The sequence below is a fragment of the Propithecus coquereli genome, unplaced genomic scaffold, assembly GCF_000956105.1.
Source record: "Propithecus coquereli isolate 6110/MARCELLA unplaced genomic scaffold, Pcoq_1.0 Scaffold100, whole genome shotgun sequence".
Lineage (NCBI taxonomy): Eukaryota > Metazoa > Chordata > Mammalia > Primates > Indriidae > Propithecus > Propithecus coquereli.
The window spans coordinates 1,614,483-1,635,454 of NW_012133859.1; the positions used below are offsets into that span (position 1 = coordinate 1,614,483).

At 43.6% G+C, this 20,972-nt stretch overlaps 1 protein-coding gene across 1 annotated transcript in view; it reads left to right on the top strand.

Annotated features, from left to right (window-relative positions):
* The window catches only part of TRIO (trio Rho guanine nucleotide exchange factor), a 188,563-nt gene that overhangs the window by 125,539 nt on the left and 42,052 nt on the right, over positions 1-20,972 (top strand). The gene's annotated exons all lie outside the window — the stretch shown is intronic.

Genomic DNA, 20,972 nt, shown 5'->3' on the forward strand with positions numbered 1-20,972 from the left:
CCTCAGTCAGCTTTTCTCTCATTCAGTCTTTCTTTTGTTAGTGATAAATTCTAGAAAATCAAACATGCAGGCCCTGAGAGTTAAACCACCCCATTTTTCTAGCTATGGAAACAAAAGCGTCTAAGGACATCCCAAATTCCACAAGCTGCCAACACGGAGAGGGAATCGCGCCAGGCCCGAGAGAGGTTGGGGCTGAGTCAGGCAGGGCTCAGTGCTGGGATTCTGCAACTGTGGCCTCGTGAAAGAATTGCTTTGAAATGGAAATAAATAGCCGGACACTGGAACAGAACAGCATTCGGCCTTCTTAGACCACTCCTTTAGCTAAGGGTACCTGGAGCAGGACTGCTCTGGTGCGTGTATCTGGATGGATCGGTAACGGCTCCCGTGGAGAGATGAGTCTTTATCCTGAATATCCACCCTGGCAGCCGCTGCACAGACATGGCTGCTGAGCCCTTGAAACGTGGCTAGTCTAGATTGAGATGTTGCAGGCATAAAGTACACACTGTATTTTTAGTGTGAAAAAACAATGTGTACTTATTTTATTGTCATTACCTGTGGAGATGATAATATATTTCATAGAGTGGGTTAAGTAAATGTATTATTAAAATTAATTTACCTATTCTTTTTGCTTTTTAAAGTATGACTACAGCATGGTGTAGTCTTTCATCTTAGTGAAAAGCTAGTTTGAGACTTTAGGTCCATTTAAGAAACATGGGTCTATCTGTAGCTTCTAGAAAAGCACAGAATGGGTAGAGTTTATAGGCTTTGAACCACACTATGTCACATTCTTCATTTTTCTGCAATACTGGCAAATAGCCAATCCTTTCAGATTTAGGAGTATGCAGTTTGTTTTTCCTCCAGAGAGAACATCACTACACTCTGCCATATCCAGTTGCTTTAAATTTTGGAACATTCCAGTTGCTTCCTTCCTTTATCATCTGCGCCCTCTTTACGTTAGTCATGACTCCTCCCGGAGGCCGTCCCCTGGCTGCTGAGGGTTAGTCATCCCGTTGAGCTAGACAAACCTGCGCAGGACACAGCTACTGATTAGCTCTTCTCATTAATTGCAGGCCCACCCATGTTCCAGCTCCCTCGGGGCCTAGACGTGAACTTATTGTCACCTCACTAAGAAGCAGGAAGAATTAGGCTATTATTTCTCCAGAAATCCAAAGAGAAAGGCAAAGAATTTTCAGATTTTGGCCAAAAGCCGAGGTGTCCTCTTTTCTCTCTGGCGAAGCTGCCTGTGCGTGTGGCACAGCCGTGGGCTCCCGTGGTGTAGCACTGAGCTCGGATAGGGATCGGGCCGTGCTGTCTTTGAGCCCATTGCCAGCGTGTTTCTAAAGTTGCATCGTGTATTTTAGTCCTTGAGTTTGAATTGAAAATAAAGTACAACGTTTTTTTCAAGTTAATCTGTTCTGCAGAGGAGCCCTGGTAAACTTAAGCATGCTACAAAATAACGGTTGTTCTGAAAGATTTCTTCGAGGGTATGGCTGTCTCGTGGTGTGTTCCTTGCTTCCTGGTGTTCCCAATTGCAGGCTAACCAAGGAGAAAGAACTAGGTATTCATCACACTTGACTTTGTCCTGTAAACTTCTGGTGGAGGTTGGGTTTTTGCTTGGTGCTGAGTCGTAGCACTATTTTGTTTTTCTCTCCGACATTCTAGCACCTGCAAAGTCTTTCCCTGCCCCTCACAAACCCGCTCATGCCTATCTTTACCAAGAAGATGTTGCTTTGACAAGCAGACCTGCTGTGAACTAACCGCAGCCAGCAATTAGGGGCTCAAAATCAGAACCGTTTTTCCCTTTCTTCTCCTTTTTTCCCCCCGGTAATGCAAAGAAACTCTTAAGATGATCTGTTCCCTTACAGCGTCAGAACCAGGTCAGCGACAAGTGTGGATCGGGGAAGGGGAGATCCACCTGTGGGCTTTTGACGAGCCTCTGACAGAGTCCTGTCCAGGTCCAGGAAATCAGGCATCTTGACCAGAGTGTCTGTGTAGGAGATCCAAGGCCTTCATCTACACGTCGGGGCAACGAGCCAGGAGGAGTTAGGAGTGGAGTCCAAAGAAAGACACTCAGACTCGGGGGCCAGAGGCCTCAGCTGCCTGAGGAAGCAGGAGGCCTTGATTTGCTTCTGCTCAGCCCCACCTGCACCCGCCCCTTCCTGCCCTGCGTGTGGAAGGGGCCTGCCTTTGTAGCCGTGATAGATCTGTGCGTGCTGGGCTGGCAGAGCCTGCTGTCCACGAGCATCCACCCGTCTAGCATCGCATTTTGAGCCCCTTTTCATTGTAAGAATCCTCTTGGGCTTGAAGGACACAACAGTGAGTGGGTTCAATGTGGCCCCTTCTCTCTCCAACCTTGGCGTGCATCGTCCTTCTGGCTGGGTCACACCCTCTGGCAGTGTCGGGTGAGCAAGTGGTCTGCCTCTCCCACCTTCCAAACCCCAGGGACATTACGGAGCTGTCCTTACATGTTTGTCTCTCCTCACTTGTTCATCTTACATGTCTCTGATTCATACTGCTCTGACCTTCCGGACAGAAGGAAGGAGCATACTCCCTAATCTCCAGTTCCAAAATTTTCTCAGCCTTAATACCTCAGCAATTTTTCCATAATTCTCTGGTTAACAACTTAAATTTCCATAAATTTCAAATATGAAAAACTCACCTATTGAGGTCAAGTGTCTGTCTGCTTGTGGACGATAAGCTATTTTAATGACTGCAATGGATATAAATACTTAGATCAGCCAAGAAGGGCCTGATGCTCTCTGTGAGCGGTGCTCAGGTTCTCTTGGTGGTCTCGAGGCTTGGCTAGACTTGAAAGTCTGAATAAAGAGAAAACTTGGAATTCGAGAGGACTGGGTTTCTTTCATCTAGCTATGTATTGTTAAGGTGATTTGGGGAGAGGATAAAGATACAACTTATTTAAAATGAACAAAAAGTTTAAGTACACAATTTGTTTTTTTTTTGGTTTTTTTTTAGCTTTTATATTTATAGAAGCAGGACATGTACACATGTATGTGTATATGTACAAACGTGTACATGCCACAATTTGTTTTTCAAGGCAGTAATTTTGTGTCTGAAACTAGACTTCCCTGTGAACATTATTCCATTGAAAAGTGCTTGGTGTTTCGTGGGAAAAGCTTGTTTTTGAAGATTGCTGTTTACGCATCTTTGCAGAGAGACAGCCTTGGTGTTCGATGGCTCCTTCTGGGCCGGCTCTGGGGACATTCTTCCTTCTTCATAGCACTGTAGTCACAAATTAGACAGACACTAGGTGTATTAAGATAGGATAAGGATACAGCAAGTCCTGGTGCGCTGCTGGCCTTACTTGTGTTTGGTTGGTGCCGTCCACCATTACCCCGGAATCGCTGGGGTTGGGGCCTAGGCATGGAGACCGCATCTGTGCCCCCACAAGTCTCAGACGCAGGCCACGCTGAGGACCACAGGTCTGCCTTACGCTCCCGAGGGCGCAGGAGGCATTGACGTACTGTTGAAATAGGTGTCATGTCATCACTTTAGTCTCTCAGTAACTCCAAATGATTTTTTTCCTCCCACTGCCTCAACTTGTAAAACTTGTCACTTTGCTCTTTTTATTGACTTAGTCTTGGTCACAGAAAGGAAACAAATACTAGAAATGTTTATATTTCCAACGAGACCAATTCACAACGTCCCCTTTGCCTTACACTACTCTCGCTAAGTTCATCCTTCCCCTTTCCTCCCATCCGAGAGCTGCCCTACAGGATGGAACCTAGGGTTCAGCTCCAGCGTAGCACGCCAGGGGCAACGCAAGGGGCACTTGAGGGGCGCAGCAGCCAGAGTTGGTGGTGATCAGAATGGAAAATAGAAAAACGTGGAACCACCTGTGTCACTAACGTAGGCAAATAAGCATCACTTACCTTCTACCAGGTGCGTCTCTAGAGTACAGAAGGTGAATCCTTTGACTGTTAGCTTCTTTGAGGCTGAGCCTAGAATCACCCTCCGTCTTGGCGAGGGCCTTACATCACGCTCACTGCTCATGGCACCTGGAGAACCCCCACAGGGCCTGTGTCCCACACTGCTGCCACCACAGGGAGTGGTGTGTTTGGATGAGTTGAATCTGGAAGGTCTCTCTCAGCCCGCACAAAATTGTTTTTTGCTAAAATAGAGTTTTAAGGGAAGAGCTTTTCATAGTAAGGGTGGTGTTCGTGGTGAACGCTTTCGGAAGGGGCCAGCATTGAGCTTGCGGAGTGTGTTCTTCCTGTCACAAGGCCCGAGTTAGGGTGGATGTGGATGGTCTCAAGTCCTTGCCAGCTCTGACATTCTGAGTTCCTATGTCTTGGAAGGCCTTTCGGAATAAAAGCCAGTTCAGAACCTCTGCCTTTTACGTTTGCCAACCCGTAATGTGATGACAGGTCGTCTTAGCAGGAATGATGGTTGCAGACATAGCGCTAAACTCAGGCTTGTCGTAGAGAAGCCACAGATGACACAGGTGTTTAAACAGTAGGGTTGATGGAGGGAAGCAAAGACTCTCCTCACACAGCCGGCACCTAGAGCAGTGACCTGAGGCAGTGGGCCCTTGACGGTGGGTCACAGCGGGCGGAGTTAGGCAGAGGCCCGTGCGCTGGGGATTCCTCAGCTGCAATTCTGCCTCCGCAGGTGTTCATGGAGTCATAGGTGAGGTTAGTCTGTAATCCTGTTTATCACGTTCTGGGGGTGGGATGGGGTTGGTTGGTTTGTTTTTAACTTTAAAGTTACACATTTTATAGAGATTGATTCGCTGGGGCTATTACTCAACATTCCTAGAAATGGACTCACTATTTATACCAGGGGTTACCCCTCAGAATCACTTGTAATTTCTTAAAATGTATGAATGAGTGAGCCCAGTCCCTGTGCCTAGAGGTTATGAGCCCGAAATGGTAACCACTGGTATAACTGCTACGCGAATATAAAATCAGGGCGTGTGTCCATTAAGACCCAGATCGCAGTGTGTTTGGGTGCCTGTTGCCCTCCCTCAGGCTATGTCCTTACCCCACCCAGGCCCTGGGAGGCTCTGCCTATTTGCTGGTGCCCCCATCTCTCCATCCCCTCCCCCTCCCCAGATTTGGGAGGAGACCAGGTCTCTCCCCATAGCTCCCTTGTTCCTTTCATATCCCCCCTTGTACAGATGAGACCAGGTGACAGGACTTTGCCGGAGGTTTGCAGATGATGGCAGGGAAGACTCCAGAGGCTACCAGCTGTGTCTACTCTCAGACACCCAAGCCCAGGCCCAACCGCCTGCACTCGCAGCCAACCCCCAGCATGGAGGCCATGCCAAGGCTATTCAGAATACAAGCAGTTACCAAAGACTACGTCACCACCATCCAAGCCACTTTCCCAGTTCTCAGGACAGCATCAGCCCCTCATCAGCCCAGGACAGTTGACAAAGGGACGTCCTCTCCTTGGAGGAGGGGCCCACCTCTACTCTTAGGGCTGTAACCTTATCCTCTGCTCCTACCTGGGCAGTCACACCAGGGTGGAGGTGTCCAGAATGGGTCAGTTCTCAGAGCCAGGGTTTTCCAGTCTGAAATGACACATAAGCGGTCCAGGCTGAGCCACAGAAGCCAGGCCCAGGTCCCTTTTTGGTGCCTGCTCTGACACGAGCCAAGTTGATGTGCCGACCCACCTTCTCAAGCTTCCAGGTCAGGAGCAGCCACTCTAACAAGGACACACATACGGCCATCAACACAAGTGCAACCCTATACTAAGCAAAGAAACTGCCCATCCCCACCACCACCCAGAAAGCACCAGCTTGCAGAGACCAAGACCTCTCTAGCAGTCTCTGTGACCAGACACAGAACTCTGCACTCTGAGGCCTCTGGCATTTCCCCAGGTGTATATCAGAGGACTTAGTTTAAATGTGGTCACCCCATGTGTGGTCTTTCCCAGAGCACAAAATGAACTGCCCAAAGGTGAATTTAAATCTCTTTAGCTTCATGTGAGACTGAAACTGCTTATGACTTCTAAATGGCCTAATAAATTTTCAAAAACCGTAGGGTAGTAAAAAGACTTTAGCAACGTTAAAAAGTTTAGTTGAAGACATTGTGATTCTGGTATATTTAGACATTTGCTTCATACCAAATTGCCACTATTATCAGAAAACACACCCCAGGCACACTAATGCATAGACATTTCAAACCCATATCTGCCCACATAGTCTTAAAAATATATATACTGGAAGATCTATATACAGTTCTTTCAATTAGCTTAGAAAAGAGCAGTTTTATTCTGTTTGAACAGCTGCTAATGCAGATCCCTGTGGGAAGAAAAACTGAGGAACACGGAGTTACACCAAGAATTAGAAACAAAGACATTGTCCCTCTCCTGAGTACTGTGTATCCAAGACTAAAAGATCAATCCAAGACCTGTGATTAAGGAAAGTTTTCTATGTAGCGTGTAATTATGGAGCCACACAAGTGGGCCATTACTCTGTTGAATGCTGCGTGTTTGAGGTATTTTGATGTTCCAACTTTACATTAAAGTGTTTATTAAAACAGGAAGAAACCATCAGCAGGTATTGACACTATCCATATTAGATCATCACAAAATTATATATATGGAAGAGTCATAAACAATGAATAAGAAACCATCTTCCCACACTGCTTTAAGTGGCCAGGACACAGTGTTGAGGGCAAGCGGTAGAATCAGTGGAGGGGCTCACCAGGGAGATCACAGAGGGGAGTTGCTGGGGTCACTCAGGGGCCAGGCAGGGCTGGCTGCAGGAGCAGGACCGCAGCGTCCATGCCTGCCTCCCACTCTCTGGAGTCCAGACATTTTTAACTGCCTCCTTTCTGACACTTTGTGGATATCAGACTTTGCTATTTATTACATAAACTGGTATTCCCTTTTAAATGTATTCATTCTAATTAGCATTTGCTGAAGCTGTGAAAAATTACAGAGAGGTGATGTGTTTGGTAAGAGATGGCTTAAAAAGTTCAGCGTGCTGTTTTTCATTACGCGTTTCGAAAATGAACAGATGCTGTAGGTGGAGGGAAACAATTGTAATGTAGGTTTGAACTTGTTTCCTGATAGTGTTTATCTGATTGTGGCCCCGAGGACACCTAAGGAAACAGCAGCCAAGCACCTGTCGAGAAGTGGGTACCAGACAAACCAAAGTACGATTTGGCTTTCACCTTGTGCTCCCTTCTGTTTTCAGAGAAGTGTGAGATGAGATTTTGTGGTCATGATGTGTTCCTAGAGCTAACTTTCCCGTAGACAGAATTTTTGATAGATTAGACTATAGATCCTCATAACTGAGCTGAAATACAAGGAGAAAGGAAAATACCTTAAGTGATTCTGGCTGATTCTGAAGCAGCAGGCCTTGAAAGTCTTTGATCAAATCTGATGGAAGCCATGGTACCTAGTCCCAGAAAAACGTCCATAGGCACAGAACTTTTAAATGCAGTTTCAGAGACTTCACCCATATTCAGAACTTTTTTCCTAAGTAAGAGAAGGAAAAACATGTTAAGACTTATAAATTATCTTTAGATATTTTACATGGTTCAAAAATAAAACACGGAGAGGTATAAACTGAGTCTTGTTCCCATAGTCCCATTTGCCATGTTTAGATAACCATTTTTATTGATTTCTAGCTTACATTTCCAGTGTTTTGTTAGACAGATACAAACAAATGAATATGTATTCATTTCTCCCTCTTTTTTCCCTGACATGAAAGGTGGCATATTTTGCCCCTAGCTTTTATCACTTGACTCCATACCAAAACATAGAGGCCTGCCTTGTTCTTTTTAATGGGTGTTAGTACTTCATTTGTGCATGTCACATAGTTTATTAACTAATGCACTACACAGGGACACTTGGGTTGTTTCCAGTCTGCTGATTATTATAAACAGTGCTGCAGTGAATAACTTTGCATGTATATCATTTGGTTCATGAGCAGGTGTATCTGTAAGATGGAATCCTAGAAGTAGAATTGATGGGTTAAAGGATAAATGCATTTATGGAAAACCAACTTTTGGAGAAGACTTACCTGAATCATAAACTAACGCCTCAGTAAAAATCACAATAAAACATGCCATACAATGACATTTGCTTTTGTATGTACATATTTTAAGTTTCTGTACCGGTCATGATATTTGAGCTGTACTGAATCCCTTGAGTTCTCTAATTTTACTTTATCCATTTAGAACAAAAACTTGTCCCCTTTGAATGGGTACCTCTTTAAAATCATTCATACAAATTAAATCATGAGTTTCTGTGTGACTCATCTGGGAGATGAGATTTTGATGGACATTTTCCCACAGAACTTGTAGAGGAACATGCAGTGGAATATTTATATAAATAATAGTTCACCACAATTTTTTGTTTTTATCTCAGATTTAGCCAAAGAGTGCAAATTAGGAGTTTTCCACATGAAAATAAATGGTGGTGGTTCCCAAAGAACAAGTAACTTCTCTTCCCTCAGTTTGTGTATAAAAATCACTTTTGTGGTGCCCCTGTATGCCTTCCATGCTTACAGAATCCCTCATTCTTGATACAGTGCTGTCGGTGGCTTTTATAATGGGCTTTAAAGTCTCTGTATAATCTCTGTACTTGCCAAGGAATTCAGTTTCTTATCATGAACATTCACAATGAATTTTGAAAAATACAATTTAAAAAGCCTTCTCAAATCTAACTTCCTTCCTTCTTTACTGACACTAGTGAAGACATGTGGAAGGGACAGAGAGGGGTGTAGAGCAGAAGGAGGCCGACCTCTGGGCTCTCACCCCCACAGCCGGCTCTTCTCGGAGGTCTTCGCTCCCCTCTCTGATGTTCTGTGTGGGTTCAAGCTGGGCTGCCCGGAGTCTTCCGAGATACTTCAGGGTCTGAACCGTTACACTGTGGTCTGACCAACTGTGGCCGGAGATGTCAGGCGGATTGGTCATTCCACATCGCTGACCGTTCGGGGGTCGTCGTTTTCCGGAAACTTTTCTAGCTAAACATAGGATGAGAGACCCAGGGTGTTTATTATTTGAAGGGCCCTTTCAAACATTTGGGAGGACAGTGAACAGGCTCGTTTGCTGTGGCCGCATTGCATGGCAGCTCTGGAATTCTTTATTATTTTTAATTGTCAAGAAATGTAGCCCCGTGTTCAGTTGCATCTTTTCTCTCCCTCCCCGCTTTTCATGAGTCCGTAGAACTTTGAATTCACTAGAAGGAAAGGATATGAAAGTTCTTTTCTTAGATATAGACTAGTTTCCTACTGTCTCAAAAATACACAGACCATTTCAGTCCCGGATGGTGGAGCACACTGTTATCAGATGGGGGAGGTAGGCGTATTAGTCTGCGACGCTTTCAGAACAAAATTCCAGAGCCTCGGGGCTTCAGCAGCAGATATTTATTCTGTCACAGTTTTGGAGGCCAGAATTCTAAGATCAAGGGGTCAGCAGGGTTGGTTTCTCCCGAGGCCTCTGTCCTGGGCTTGGGATGACCACCCTCTTGCTGCCCCTGCCTCGGTCCCTCTGTGTGTGCCCTGGTGTGTCTGCCTGTACAGACTCCCTCCTATTTCTTGTAAGGACAATAGTCAAAACTGGATTAGGACCCACCCTACGAGCCTCATTTTTGTTTAATCACCTCTCTAAAGACCTTTTCTGCAAATACAGTCACATTCTGAGGTACTAGGGATTGGAAGTTCCGAGGGTGAATTTTGGGGGGACACACTTCAGCCCACACCAAGGGGCCTGTTGGAACCTAGAGGATTAACAGTGGCGACAGGTAGGATGTGTTGATGACTCGCAGCGTGCCCGCCACGGGGCTGCTGTTCTTCACATTTCATCCTGAAGATACCATCATGACAGTATGTAGATGTACACGTTTTCATCCCCAATTTATGATAGGAAAAGGGAAATACAGAGAAATTATATAATTTAACCAAGCATAGCAGGTGATATAAAATGAGATTTTAAAAACTGCAGTCAGACATCAGAGCTCAAGTTCTTTTTTTTTTTTTTTCTTTTAGAGACAGAATCTCACTCTCTTGCCTGGGATAGAGTGCCGTGGCATCAGCCTAGCTCACAGCATCCTCAAACTCCTGGGCTCAGGTGATCCTCCTGCCTCAGCCTCCCAAGTAGCTGGGACTACAGGCATGTGCCACCATGCCTGGCTAATTTTTTCTATTTTTTTGTTGTTGTTTGGATAATTTCTTTCTATTTTTAGTAGAGACGGGGTCTCGCTCTTGCTCAGCCTGGTCTCGAACTCCTGAGCTCAAACGATCCTCCTGCCTCGGCCTCTCAGAGTGCTAGGATTACAGGCGTGAGCCACCGCGCCCGGCCAGAGCTCAAGTTCTTAACCACTGTCCCTACTGCCCTCCATACAAGTTGAAAGGAACCCTTGGTCCAGGGAGGAAGCAGGGCTCAAGAGACAAACTCGGTTGCCCAGGGCCAGACGTCATTTACGGAAGAGCTGATTCTAGAAGCTGGTGTCCAGGGTTCACTGCACTTGAGGCTATTTGCTCCCCGTGCCTTTGCACATTCCTGAGAGGCCACGGCCCCTCCAACGATTCCTCTCCAGGAAAAGGATCCATTTTCAGTTTTTCAGTTTGAATTATGATATGATAATTCCATACACCTTCCACTGCCCAAAGAAGTCATCTTAATGGAAATCTGTCCTTTTTTCTTTTTTGGGGGCGAGCCATTTTTCTCCTCTCCCTCCTACCCCAGGTTAATCACAGAACTTTACTCACAGTGGGTTTGTTGTGAGTGAATAAATAGAAGAACCAGTCATGAAGTAAAAACCATTTTTTCATTATCAGTTTGCATTTAGGAGAAAAAGATTTTTGCTCCACAACCCTCATCTGCCCCTGTTCCCAAAATCACAATCAAAATCAGCTGCTCGGTCTCCCTGGCTCTTCCTTGAAAGAGCTGGGGAATTGAACTTCCTGTCAGCCCTTGCCCCCTACCCCTGTGAATTTGTGACCTACCTCTCTCACTCTCTGAAGTTTAACAGAATTGGGACATCAAAAGCACATATTGGCTGTCAAAGGTTGGCTATGTGGCTCTAATTTTTTGAGCACTATTGTTTTCGTTATTTTTTTGTGAGGAAACCGTCTCATATTGCAGTTCTGCAACTAATCCACAAAGCCAGTGCAAACAGAGAATGTCACATAGTGAGTTAAAGTGAAATGTAAAAAAGGAGTATTTGAATGTTTGTTTTGTGCAGAAAGGGAAAAACTCACATCGTTTGTGAAAAGATAGTAAATAAAGCCATGAAAAGGAGCCTGTCGCATTCTTGGCACCCAAATCGCGTGTTGACTGCCTCAATAAAGGTGCTTTTGTGGATTGGCCACTGTGCTAGAGAGCAGCAGGGGCTCGCGTGCTGAATGGAGCCCTAAGAAGCAAGGGTTTCGTCATCCCGTTCCCTCCAGAGCAGGAGGTATTATCTGTGGGGTAAAGAAACCGGAGAAAACTTCCTGTGAACAGGAGTATCTTTGTGCATGGAACCTGAGAGACGCGATCTTGGTGGCGCAGCTGCTTGAGGCCAGCACTGTGGACATATTGTGCAGAACGGAAACGCACAGGGAAGAAAACGAGGGCCGGGGAGGTGGCGAAAGGAAAACAGTCCAGAATTGCGACTTTAATAAAGTGGTATGGCATTTCAAAGGGCCAGCATCCTCAGTGGCAGAACTGTGTGCTCCTTTCAGTAATGGGGGTTTGAGAACTGACTCGAAGATACAATGCTGCAAATTTGTCAGGGTTATTAATAACGTGGTCAAGTCTCAAGAAAACACTACCAAGTTTTTAGAGAAAATTATAATTGTAGTAGTTAACATCATTCAACATATAATCTCAAAATTTAGCTGATGTTTTATACCTCTGATCTTTTGCTTTTGATTTTGGGGATCTTTTCATCCTATATTAGCTGCCTAATTATTTATAGGTTTATTAATCAAAAAGCAATATAATATCAATAGAAAGACTTCAGGTCCTTTGGCTCTTCTTAATTTTAGCTTTCTTTAAGTATCCTTCTAGTCCACATTTAAAAAGCACCACCGTTTGTATATTGATCTCTTTTATTATTGTTTTAGACCTCCTTTGACAAAAATTACCTGTCTCATATTTTTATAAGTAGATTAATAACAGACAATTGAATATTGAATATTGAAATGCTAGTTTTAAATACTTGAGAAACAATTATGACGAGAAGGTTACGTGAAAAGTATAATTTTTTTGGCATTAACTTTGACCATGACCATAAGTTTCTTTTCAGCCAATCTAAATAAAAATACCTTTATTTTCATGAGAATGAGATTGGCTGTTGCTTTTGCCCCACAAGTATGTGAAGAAATAATAATTTTGTGTTTCTTCAGCATATTTTTTAGAATAAATCATCCTTTTATTCACAGATCCTTTATTTGCCTAATATGTTTCTTTCCCACAAAAGATCTTCTCTGACTTTGCCTGCTGTTTTCTGGGGACTTTTTCATACTCTCAATTTCTTAAGCTATTAATATTTGCACTTAAATAACACTTCTTTATTTAAAGAAAAATTTTATTTTAAAACAATTTTGAACTTACAGAAAAGTTGCAAAAATAGTACAGAGAATTTCTATGCACCCTGTCCCTAGCTCCCCCAATAGCAATACCTCACGTAACCATGGCACAATGGTCCAAACCAGGACGGGAGCCCTGACGCGGTACTACTGACTTTCCCCGGCCTCAGCCCGGATGGTGCTCTCATGTCCTCTTTCTGGCTCAGTATCCAGTCTGGGATCCCCATCATATTAAATTTCCTCCAACCTGTGGTAATTCCTCAGTACTTTTTTATCTTTCATGACCTTGACAATTTCAAGGCATACTGTTCCTTTATGTTGTAGGATGTCCCTCAATTCGGGTTTATCTGGTGTTTCCTCTTACTAAATTTAGCGTATACATTATTGGTAGGGACATCACTGAAACCATCGTGCCCTTCTTAGTACATCATATTGGGGGCACAGAAGATCTTGATGTGTCTCTCCTTGCCAGTGTGTTGACCTTGATCACTTGGTGAAAGTGGTGCCTGCAGTATTTCCCCATGGTAACAATGCTGTTTTTCTCTTGCAATTAATAGACAGCATATGGGGAGATGTTTTTAAACTATGCAGCTATCCTGTTTCTCATGGAACTTTTACCCACTAATTTTGGCATTTGTCAACAGTTCTTGTCTGTAGCAATTATTACCGTAGTGTTTGCCTAATGATATTTTCTGTTTTCCTTATTCCTTCTAAATTTATCAATTGGAATTCTTCTGTAAGGAAGAGCTGTCCCTCTGCCTCGTTTATTTAATTATTTGTGTCAGTTGGAGTCATACATATTTATAATCTTTTTCTCTGTGGGTCATAATCCAATATTGTCATTATTATTATTTTTTTTCTTTTTTTATCAAATTGTTCCAGCTTTGGCCATCAGGAGTTTCTTCTGTATACTGTTGACGTGCTGCCATCATTTTTTGAGCACTCTCTTTCTGGCACTGTGAGATGCTCCAGGCTCATCTTGTGTTTTCCCTGCTACAGTCCTGGAATCAATCATTTCTTCTGTAAGAGGCCCTCCTGGTTCCTCTTATTCGAGAATGGTTTTAGGAACTAAGATAACTAAGATCTGCGTACTAGGTCTGCTTACTATGTTAGCGCCATGACTTTAGGCAGACATGTATGTGTACCAACCCATGTATACACAAACTTTTTGACTGATTGATTGAGAAAGGATCTTGCTCTGTCGCCCAGGCTGGAATGCAGTGGCTCAATCACAGCTCACTCTAGCCTCAAACTCCCGGGCTCAAGAAATCCTCCTGCCTCGGCCTCCTAAATAGCTAGGAGGACTACAGGTGTAGTCCAGCTATGTTTTATTTTGTTTTGTTTTATTCTATTTTATTTTTTATGTTTTATTTTGTATTCTATTTTATTTTATGTTTTGTAGAGAGGTGATCTCACTATGTTGCCCAGGCTGGTCTTGAACTCCTGGCCTCAGGCGATCCTCCTGCCTCGGTCTTCCAAAGCGCTGGGCTTACAGGCATGAGCGACTGCATGCAGCCCACAAACATCCGTATTTATATTCTCTGTCACCCTCCTTCCCTTCCTGCCCTGTCCCCCCGTGTTTGTGTGTGTTTGTGTATGTGTGTCAGAGAGAGAGCGAGAGAGAGAGCTCACATCATCCTGAAACCTCAACTACAGTCCAACAACAAAGCATTATTCTTAATCTTCCTCCTCTCCTTATTTGTAACCTTGTTCTCTGACAGTGAGACACCTGGATCTCATTCCAGAATATACTTATTTTTTCAATCCTAGTCTAAAAGTTCTATTTTTTGGAAATTGAATATTTTCTTCACTAATTATGACTTGACTTTAAGACACAGCTCCACCTATCGTCACTGTAGTAGTTTCAGAATTGCTGACCCGTACTCCTGTGAGAAACAAACTTAGTTTTTTCCCCCCCTTGGTTTTATAACATACAGTCAAAATGCTGTTTTTCAAAGTTAGTTAGGTTTTTTCCCTCCCCTCCTAAGTCAGTTTTTTCAGCTAGGTTCATGTATCATGTGTTTCTATTCCTTTGAGCACTCACACCCCACACATCCCCTTCATTAGTCTGCTAGGGCTGTCATAACAGAGTACCACACACTGGCTGGTTTAAACAACAGAAATTCATTTTCTCGCAGAAAATTTATTTTCTGGAGACTGAAAGTTAGAGATCAAGGTGTCAGCTGAATAGATTTTTTCTAAGGCCTCTGTTCTTGGCTTACAAATGGCCATCCTCTCCCCGTGTGTTCACATGGAATTCCCTCTGGGTGTGTCTGTCCTAATCTCCTCTCGTAAGGACACCAGGCACATTGGACGGTAGCCCACCCTACTGACTTCATTTTAGCTTAGTCACCTCTCTAAAGCTCCTGCCTCCAGATGCAGTCCCGTTCTGAAGTACCTGGAGTTAGGACTTCAGCTTGTGAATTTGGGAAGACAGTTCAGCCCATAACTCACCCCATCCTGGTTGATTTTAATTATGTGTTTTTGGAGTATGTGAAATATAACGATAATTGCAAGGGTCAGCACTCGATTTTCTTAATATAGATAACACACATTTGCATCTTCCCACCATCCCTGGCCTTTGGTCCTCATAAACAGACATCGTGTCCTTAAAGCACTATCTTACACAGTGGACCTTCCATTCTCTTTGTGGCATTTTTAATTATATGTCCAGCCATCAATTTAAAGTGTCAAAAACATGTCAAAAATACCAACAAACAGACTTTCTTACTTCTTTTCACAAACTCCACTTGTGTGCGTCAGTTGTCTCCTGTTCTGCCAGGTGCCTGCAGCGCGCGTCTTTAACCCACTGCTTACCCAGTTTTCACGTCTCTCCTCCTTCTCCGCAAAACGTAACTTCGTCTGTTCTAAACTGATCTCACCATTCCATTCCTTTTCTAGGTCCTGATCATTTAAAATCCAGACTTTTGTTGTCATTTCCTGACCACCTCTCCTTACTTGATAACGTTCTCATGCTGCAGGTAGACTCATTAAGAGGCGCTCATTAAACAGGTAGAATGAGATTAAAAAGTCCAACACTTGAACTTCGTTCTACCCATTCTCAGGCCTCTCAGTGGCTTCTGATTTCCCTTCTGGTCACATCCCATTGTTATTTCTTCTGAAACTTTCTCCAGGTAACTGAAGTCACCCACCTCTGTTCTCACCTCCTCCTCCTTCCCACCCTCAGAGCCATAGCTTTGAACCAGCTTTTCTTCCCACAATCTACTGAGGTTACTAAAACCCTGGGTCTTTCTCTTTTGAACTGAATCTGTTCGAACTCTTAGAACAGATTCCTGGTCCTGCCACCGCAGTAGAAACAAGCCGTGGAGTCCAGAACTCATCTCCTCCTCCTGTCTTCGCCTCAGCTCTTTCCCATTCGGCTGGTTCACCAGCCTCAGCGTTCCTGCCACGTCCGTTTCTTGTCTAGTAGATTAGAGCGTCACCCTCCAGGGCAGTCATCTGGTACCTTTAATCGATATAATTTATCTTCGTTTACTATATAAAGTGCCCCATCAGGTGGTGAGTGCCCCGCAGTCCCCCACTTCCATGGCTGGAAAGAAGGAGGGGATGAGAAAGGCTTCCTTCTTCCTCGTCTGCCTTCCTCCTGCTGGGCGACATCCCTCTGACAGATGTGGACTTGAAATTTGAAGAGCCCAGCCCCTGGGGAAACTTCCCATCCATCTTTAGCCAAAGTTATTTTATTCATTTTTAAGCTTAATCCCTTTCTCTTTCATATCAAACTTGTATTACACATAAAGTGATTAATTTCCCTGACAGCTCTTTTTTTATTTTTTAATTAACGGCCCTTGCTTGGCAGTCTGTATTTGTGCAAAGGGACAAAGTAAACTATTTAATCAAGGTTGTAGTAAATGAAACCTAAGAATGTCAATTAACTTGATTTCCTTTAGGTCATAATTTTTAGTGCTTTTTTGCCAACAAGAGAGGAGGTTATTTATTTGACAATAAAGTTTTCTTTTCTTGCATAAAAAGTCCTCTGTGCAGAATACTGCCACTCTCTTGGTCCCGGCATAAATACACCATCTGGATCTATCATGGGACCATTTATAGGGAAAGACAACTTTAGGCTTTACTTTTGGTCTTGTAAGAAGAATCTGAGGCCTAATGTGGGCCCATAAATGCCAAACCCCCTCTGCAGCAGTTTGTGTGAGAGAGTTATTACAGTATCGGAGACAGTTGTCTTCGAGTGCCCTGCAAATATCATCTTGTATTTTATAGTTGTTAGCTGTCTTAAACTCAGAAAGAAACTAGAAGTCTATGCTGTTTTCTTTTTCCTCTGAGAATTTTTGAAATTTACTTTGCAACAAATGTAGGGGATAGGAAGAGGAACGAAAATTTCATTATTTTTTAACTGAGCAGGTAAAAAAGGCAACATTCTTAGAAAAATCATAGAACAACACAAACGAAATCATTTATACTATCAGGTTAGATAAAGCAGACATGAGAAGAATTATTAATATAAAGAACTCAGAACAAGTGTGTGATTTTCTTAAACTAAGTGTAAGCTTCAACAAATAACACCTCCTCAAAAATATTTTAACTAATTTAATTAAGGGCCACATTACAATTTCAGATACATAGAGGATATTCCAGGCAGCTGTACCTCAAAACAAGAGATGGGCCATCGGAGCCCGGCGTGGAGGGTGCCGTGCGTGCTGCTTAGATCCGAGGAGCAGGAGAGAGTGCTCGTACTTCCCACCTGAGTTGAGAAGCCAAGCTCTGGGATTCTCCCACACTAGATGTTCCCTTTTGTGCTGTATGAGACGAGGAGAGAACATATGGAAACTTTCAAATAGTAAGAATTTATGTAGGCTAAGGAAAATATCTAATTTCTGAGGAAGACAAAAATGAGCTTTTAAAATATACTTTACTAAGAACGCCTTTACAAATCACATGTGAGGATATTTATTTTCACTTGCATGGCCACTTCCTGTAAGAAGAATGAAGATATGTTTTTAATAAGTAAAGAGTGGCATTGCAGCACCGTGATGTAACCAGTTGGCTATTAGACCACATTACATCTCTCTCTCTCTTTTTTTTTAAATCAAGTCACATCAGGCAGAGCTGTTTGTTGTATGTCTCAGAGAGGCCCTCCCTCCAGATGTACACAAAGCCCAAGTCAGTGAAGCTGCCCAGAAAGCCCTGCGTGGGGAGGGCATCTGTCACTCCGCGTTTCCCTGGCTGAGGAAATTGCAGCTCTGGCTGGTGCAGAAGAGGAGAGACATCTGGCTTCCAGGGTGCCTTAAGAATTTCCTTGAGCTCCAATTAGAGTCAGTGTGGTAGAATGTAATCCTCTGCGCTGGATATTCCCACATGTGAAACTCAACGGCAGCACAGCGCAGGAACCAGCCCTGCAGAGGAGGCGCTCGGCGGGGCCACGGGCTGGCGCCAGCAGAGCTGCCCCAGTCCCAGTCTGTGTGCCCCAGTCTGCCTGAGTGTCTGGTGTTGCTGCCGAGCAGGCTGCTTAGGCTCCGTGGAGGTAGGGTAGGGCTTCGGAGCCTTTGGCCTGGAACCCGCTCCCCGTCACCATGCCAAACGGAGTGAAGCCGGCGGACACGCTGGACTCGCTCTCCTCTGTCAGCCCAGCCTACTGCGGTGGCGGGCAGCCGGGCACCTGCAAGTACTGGATCCTTGACCTAGGTACACAAGCTCTCCGCGGAGGCTCGGGCCACGCTGCTGCTTTCTCTCGGTTTCTTTCTTCTCAGGTGGCCGCTTGGCTGATTGACGTGTGCTTTGAAACAGAAATGTTTTGTGTGCTCTGAAGCTGAAATGTGTTATGTGCTGACCGCCACGCGAAGGGGCTGTGCGGGGCTGGTTTGAGGGGACCACCGGGAATGCGACAAGAAACTGAGAACACGGCTCTGCACAGCCACTGTGTGTCATAAGGCATTTTTAATATCTGGGGACTGCTTTTGATTATCCCTTTTTCTTGTAAATGGCATATAAACAGTCTAAAGTAATCTATGCTACAAATTGCCTTCTTATGATTTTAGTTTGGCTTTATGTCTGTTTCAGGTTTAATTTTGTTTGGGGTTTTTCAGACTACTTAAGAAAATGGCAGTGTCCTGGCATTGGTGTTTAGATTCTCTGGTTCTTTCTCATAAGAACTGCAGCTATATGATAAGATGATATAAAGTTATGGGGGGAAGGGGTGTGTGTGCCAGACTCTGGCTTTGTACACAGAACTGGTGAAAAGATCATTTGACAAGTGGATAAAGCTCTGCTTTGAGAAAAAGGCAGTAGGATACGAAAGAACCAAGGTGAGGGAGGAATTAGGTCTGCGGATCCCATGGAACACTGCCCTGCAATGCTCCAGAGGAGGCCAGCTCCCATCAGTAACCTTTGACAGCTGGCCAGACCCTGTGGCCAGCAACACGGGTTTCACACAGGCTGCCACCTGCATAGCAGCAGGGATGGTTTCTGCCAGAATTTCGGTCCTGGCCTGGTTCACTTTTAACGTTTGCCTTCACTGTCCTGCCAGCCGTTATTCACGTATGTGCTTCAGAAGTGGGCGGCAAACGTAGAGCATCAGGGGATCTGGTGCAGCTTCCTGGGCTCTTCCAGTGTATTGTGAGCTCAACAGAGAGGGGTCTGTTGGGTTGGAGGGACCCACCAAAGAAGGGGAGTGGGTATCAGATCAAAAGGGGGACACAGAAAATATGCACTCAGCATCTGAAAGGGAAGAGGCACTATTAACTCTAAGTGTTTGTTCATGGAATACCAGAGAAAAACAAAATTATCTTTGATTAATGGGCCCTTTGGAGGTAAGCCTTGGCTGTGTGAATATTGAATTTGTTATTCTGACTGTAGTTTTTTGGGTCATATTTATTTATGTTAATTATATTGTTCCAGAATGGTCTGTGTTGAAAGATGGTGGCCTCCCTGTCTGCAGGTGTGGAAGCTGGGTGGGTCCCTCAGAGGCTCTGTGCAGTAGGAATTCCTCTGCTGGGTGGGTTAAAATATATGATGAATATGATCTTGTGATTGAAAATAGTAACTTCTGTGCAGCAAAAAGAACAATTGGTAACACCAAAAGTCTGATTTAAAGTCTCAGCCGCTAGCTAGCTCTGGGTCTTGGGGAATTACCTTCTCCATCTAAACTTCAGTTTTCTTTGTCTGCAAAATGAGAATAATGATAGAGCACCCACCTAAGGGTATCATAAATGCCCCCAAAGTTTAGATCAAAATATTTTAATGAACAATTTTGCTAAGGAGTAATGGATCTTAAGAAGACGTAACATTCTTTCTGTAGAGGGAATTTTGAATCCTAGCAGTATTTTAGTTCCTTTGGAATTCTTCTGAAGGGACATTATTGAACTTGCCTTTTAAAATACTGGAGGATGATTGTGCTATTACTATTATATTTTTAGATTCCCTAGATGTATTTTTGTTCTGGTAATTCTCAAACTATTAGGAAACTTTAGGTGATATTCTTCAAGCTGTCACCACAAAATTTTTAAGCTAACACAGATTTGGAAAGAAATGGATGATTCATGGAATTTCCTGAAAAAAAAAAAAAGTCACTTCACAGTAAAGGAATAGATGAGGTAAAGCAAAACTCTAGTTGGGGCGTGTGTGTGTAGAAAAATGACTGTCAATCCCTTTCCAAACCTTATGGTAATTTCAAGACAATTTCCTGAATGTTGTTATATCAGAATGATATTTTAATATATTCTGTTCCACTTATTAAATTGATTATGGGGAAATATATATGCATCAGATTTGAAAAGGAAAAATGATTTTGGATAATATCCAGGAAATAAATCCCAAAGTAACTTTACAATGCCCATCAAATCAGAGTGATTGCAAAGCCATTCTTACACCTGCAAGCAATCTGGGGCTTCATTTGTTAGAGAACTTTGGGAAAAGGCAGTTTTTCTGCTTCCTGACATAGTCAGTGGGGCATCCTCCTGTCCAAATGTGAACCAGTCTTGCTTGGAGTAATCTGCACAGAAGCCTGTTTCATTGGCTAAGGTTGCCATCAGCAATAACTTACACAGCTGTGAGCTAGGAGAGTTTTACTGCTAAGCAATTTTTAGGGAACCTAAGAGGGTAAAGTCAAGAACTGTAAATGATCTTTTATGATGAGGGTTCCAATGGGAGAGCCCAGGTCTACTGATAAGATAGTGGAATTATTGGATTGGTTCTCATTCTGAAGTAAGTATAGCCTTTTATAGGACATATGGAATCCATTACAGTGCTGTACATATTCCCCTGGCTCAAGTAAGGAAAACCATCATTTAGTGACCCTCCTTAACATTGAACAGATCCACATACAAAGTGATCTGTGTGCTTTATAATTCTTGAATTCTCTTCAAGCCTTTTTTGATTTTTTTCTCTTTTGGTTGGGAGTGTGGATTCTCACCAATGCAATTTTTGTTTTTATAAATTAAAGGAAAACATTCCAAAGACTAAATATAGGATAAAGAAATATCTTTGCTTAGGCATATAATATGAACCT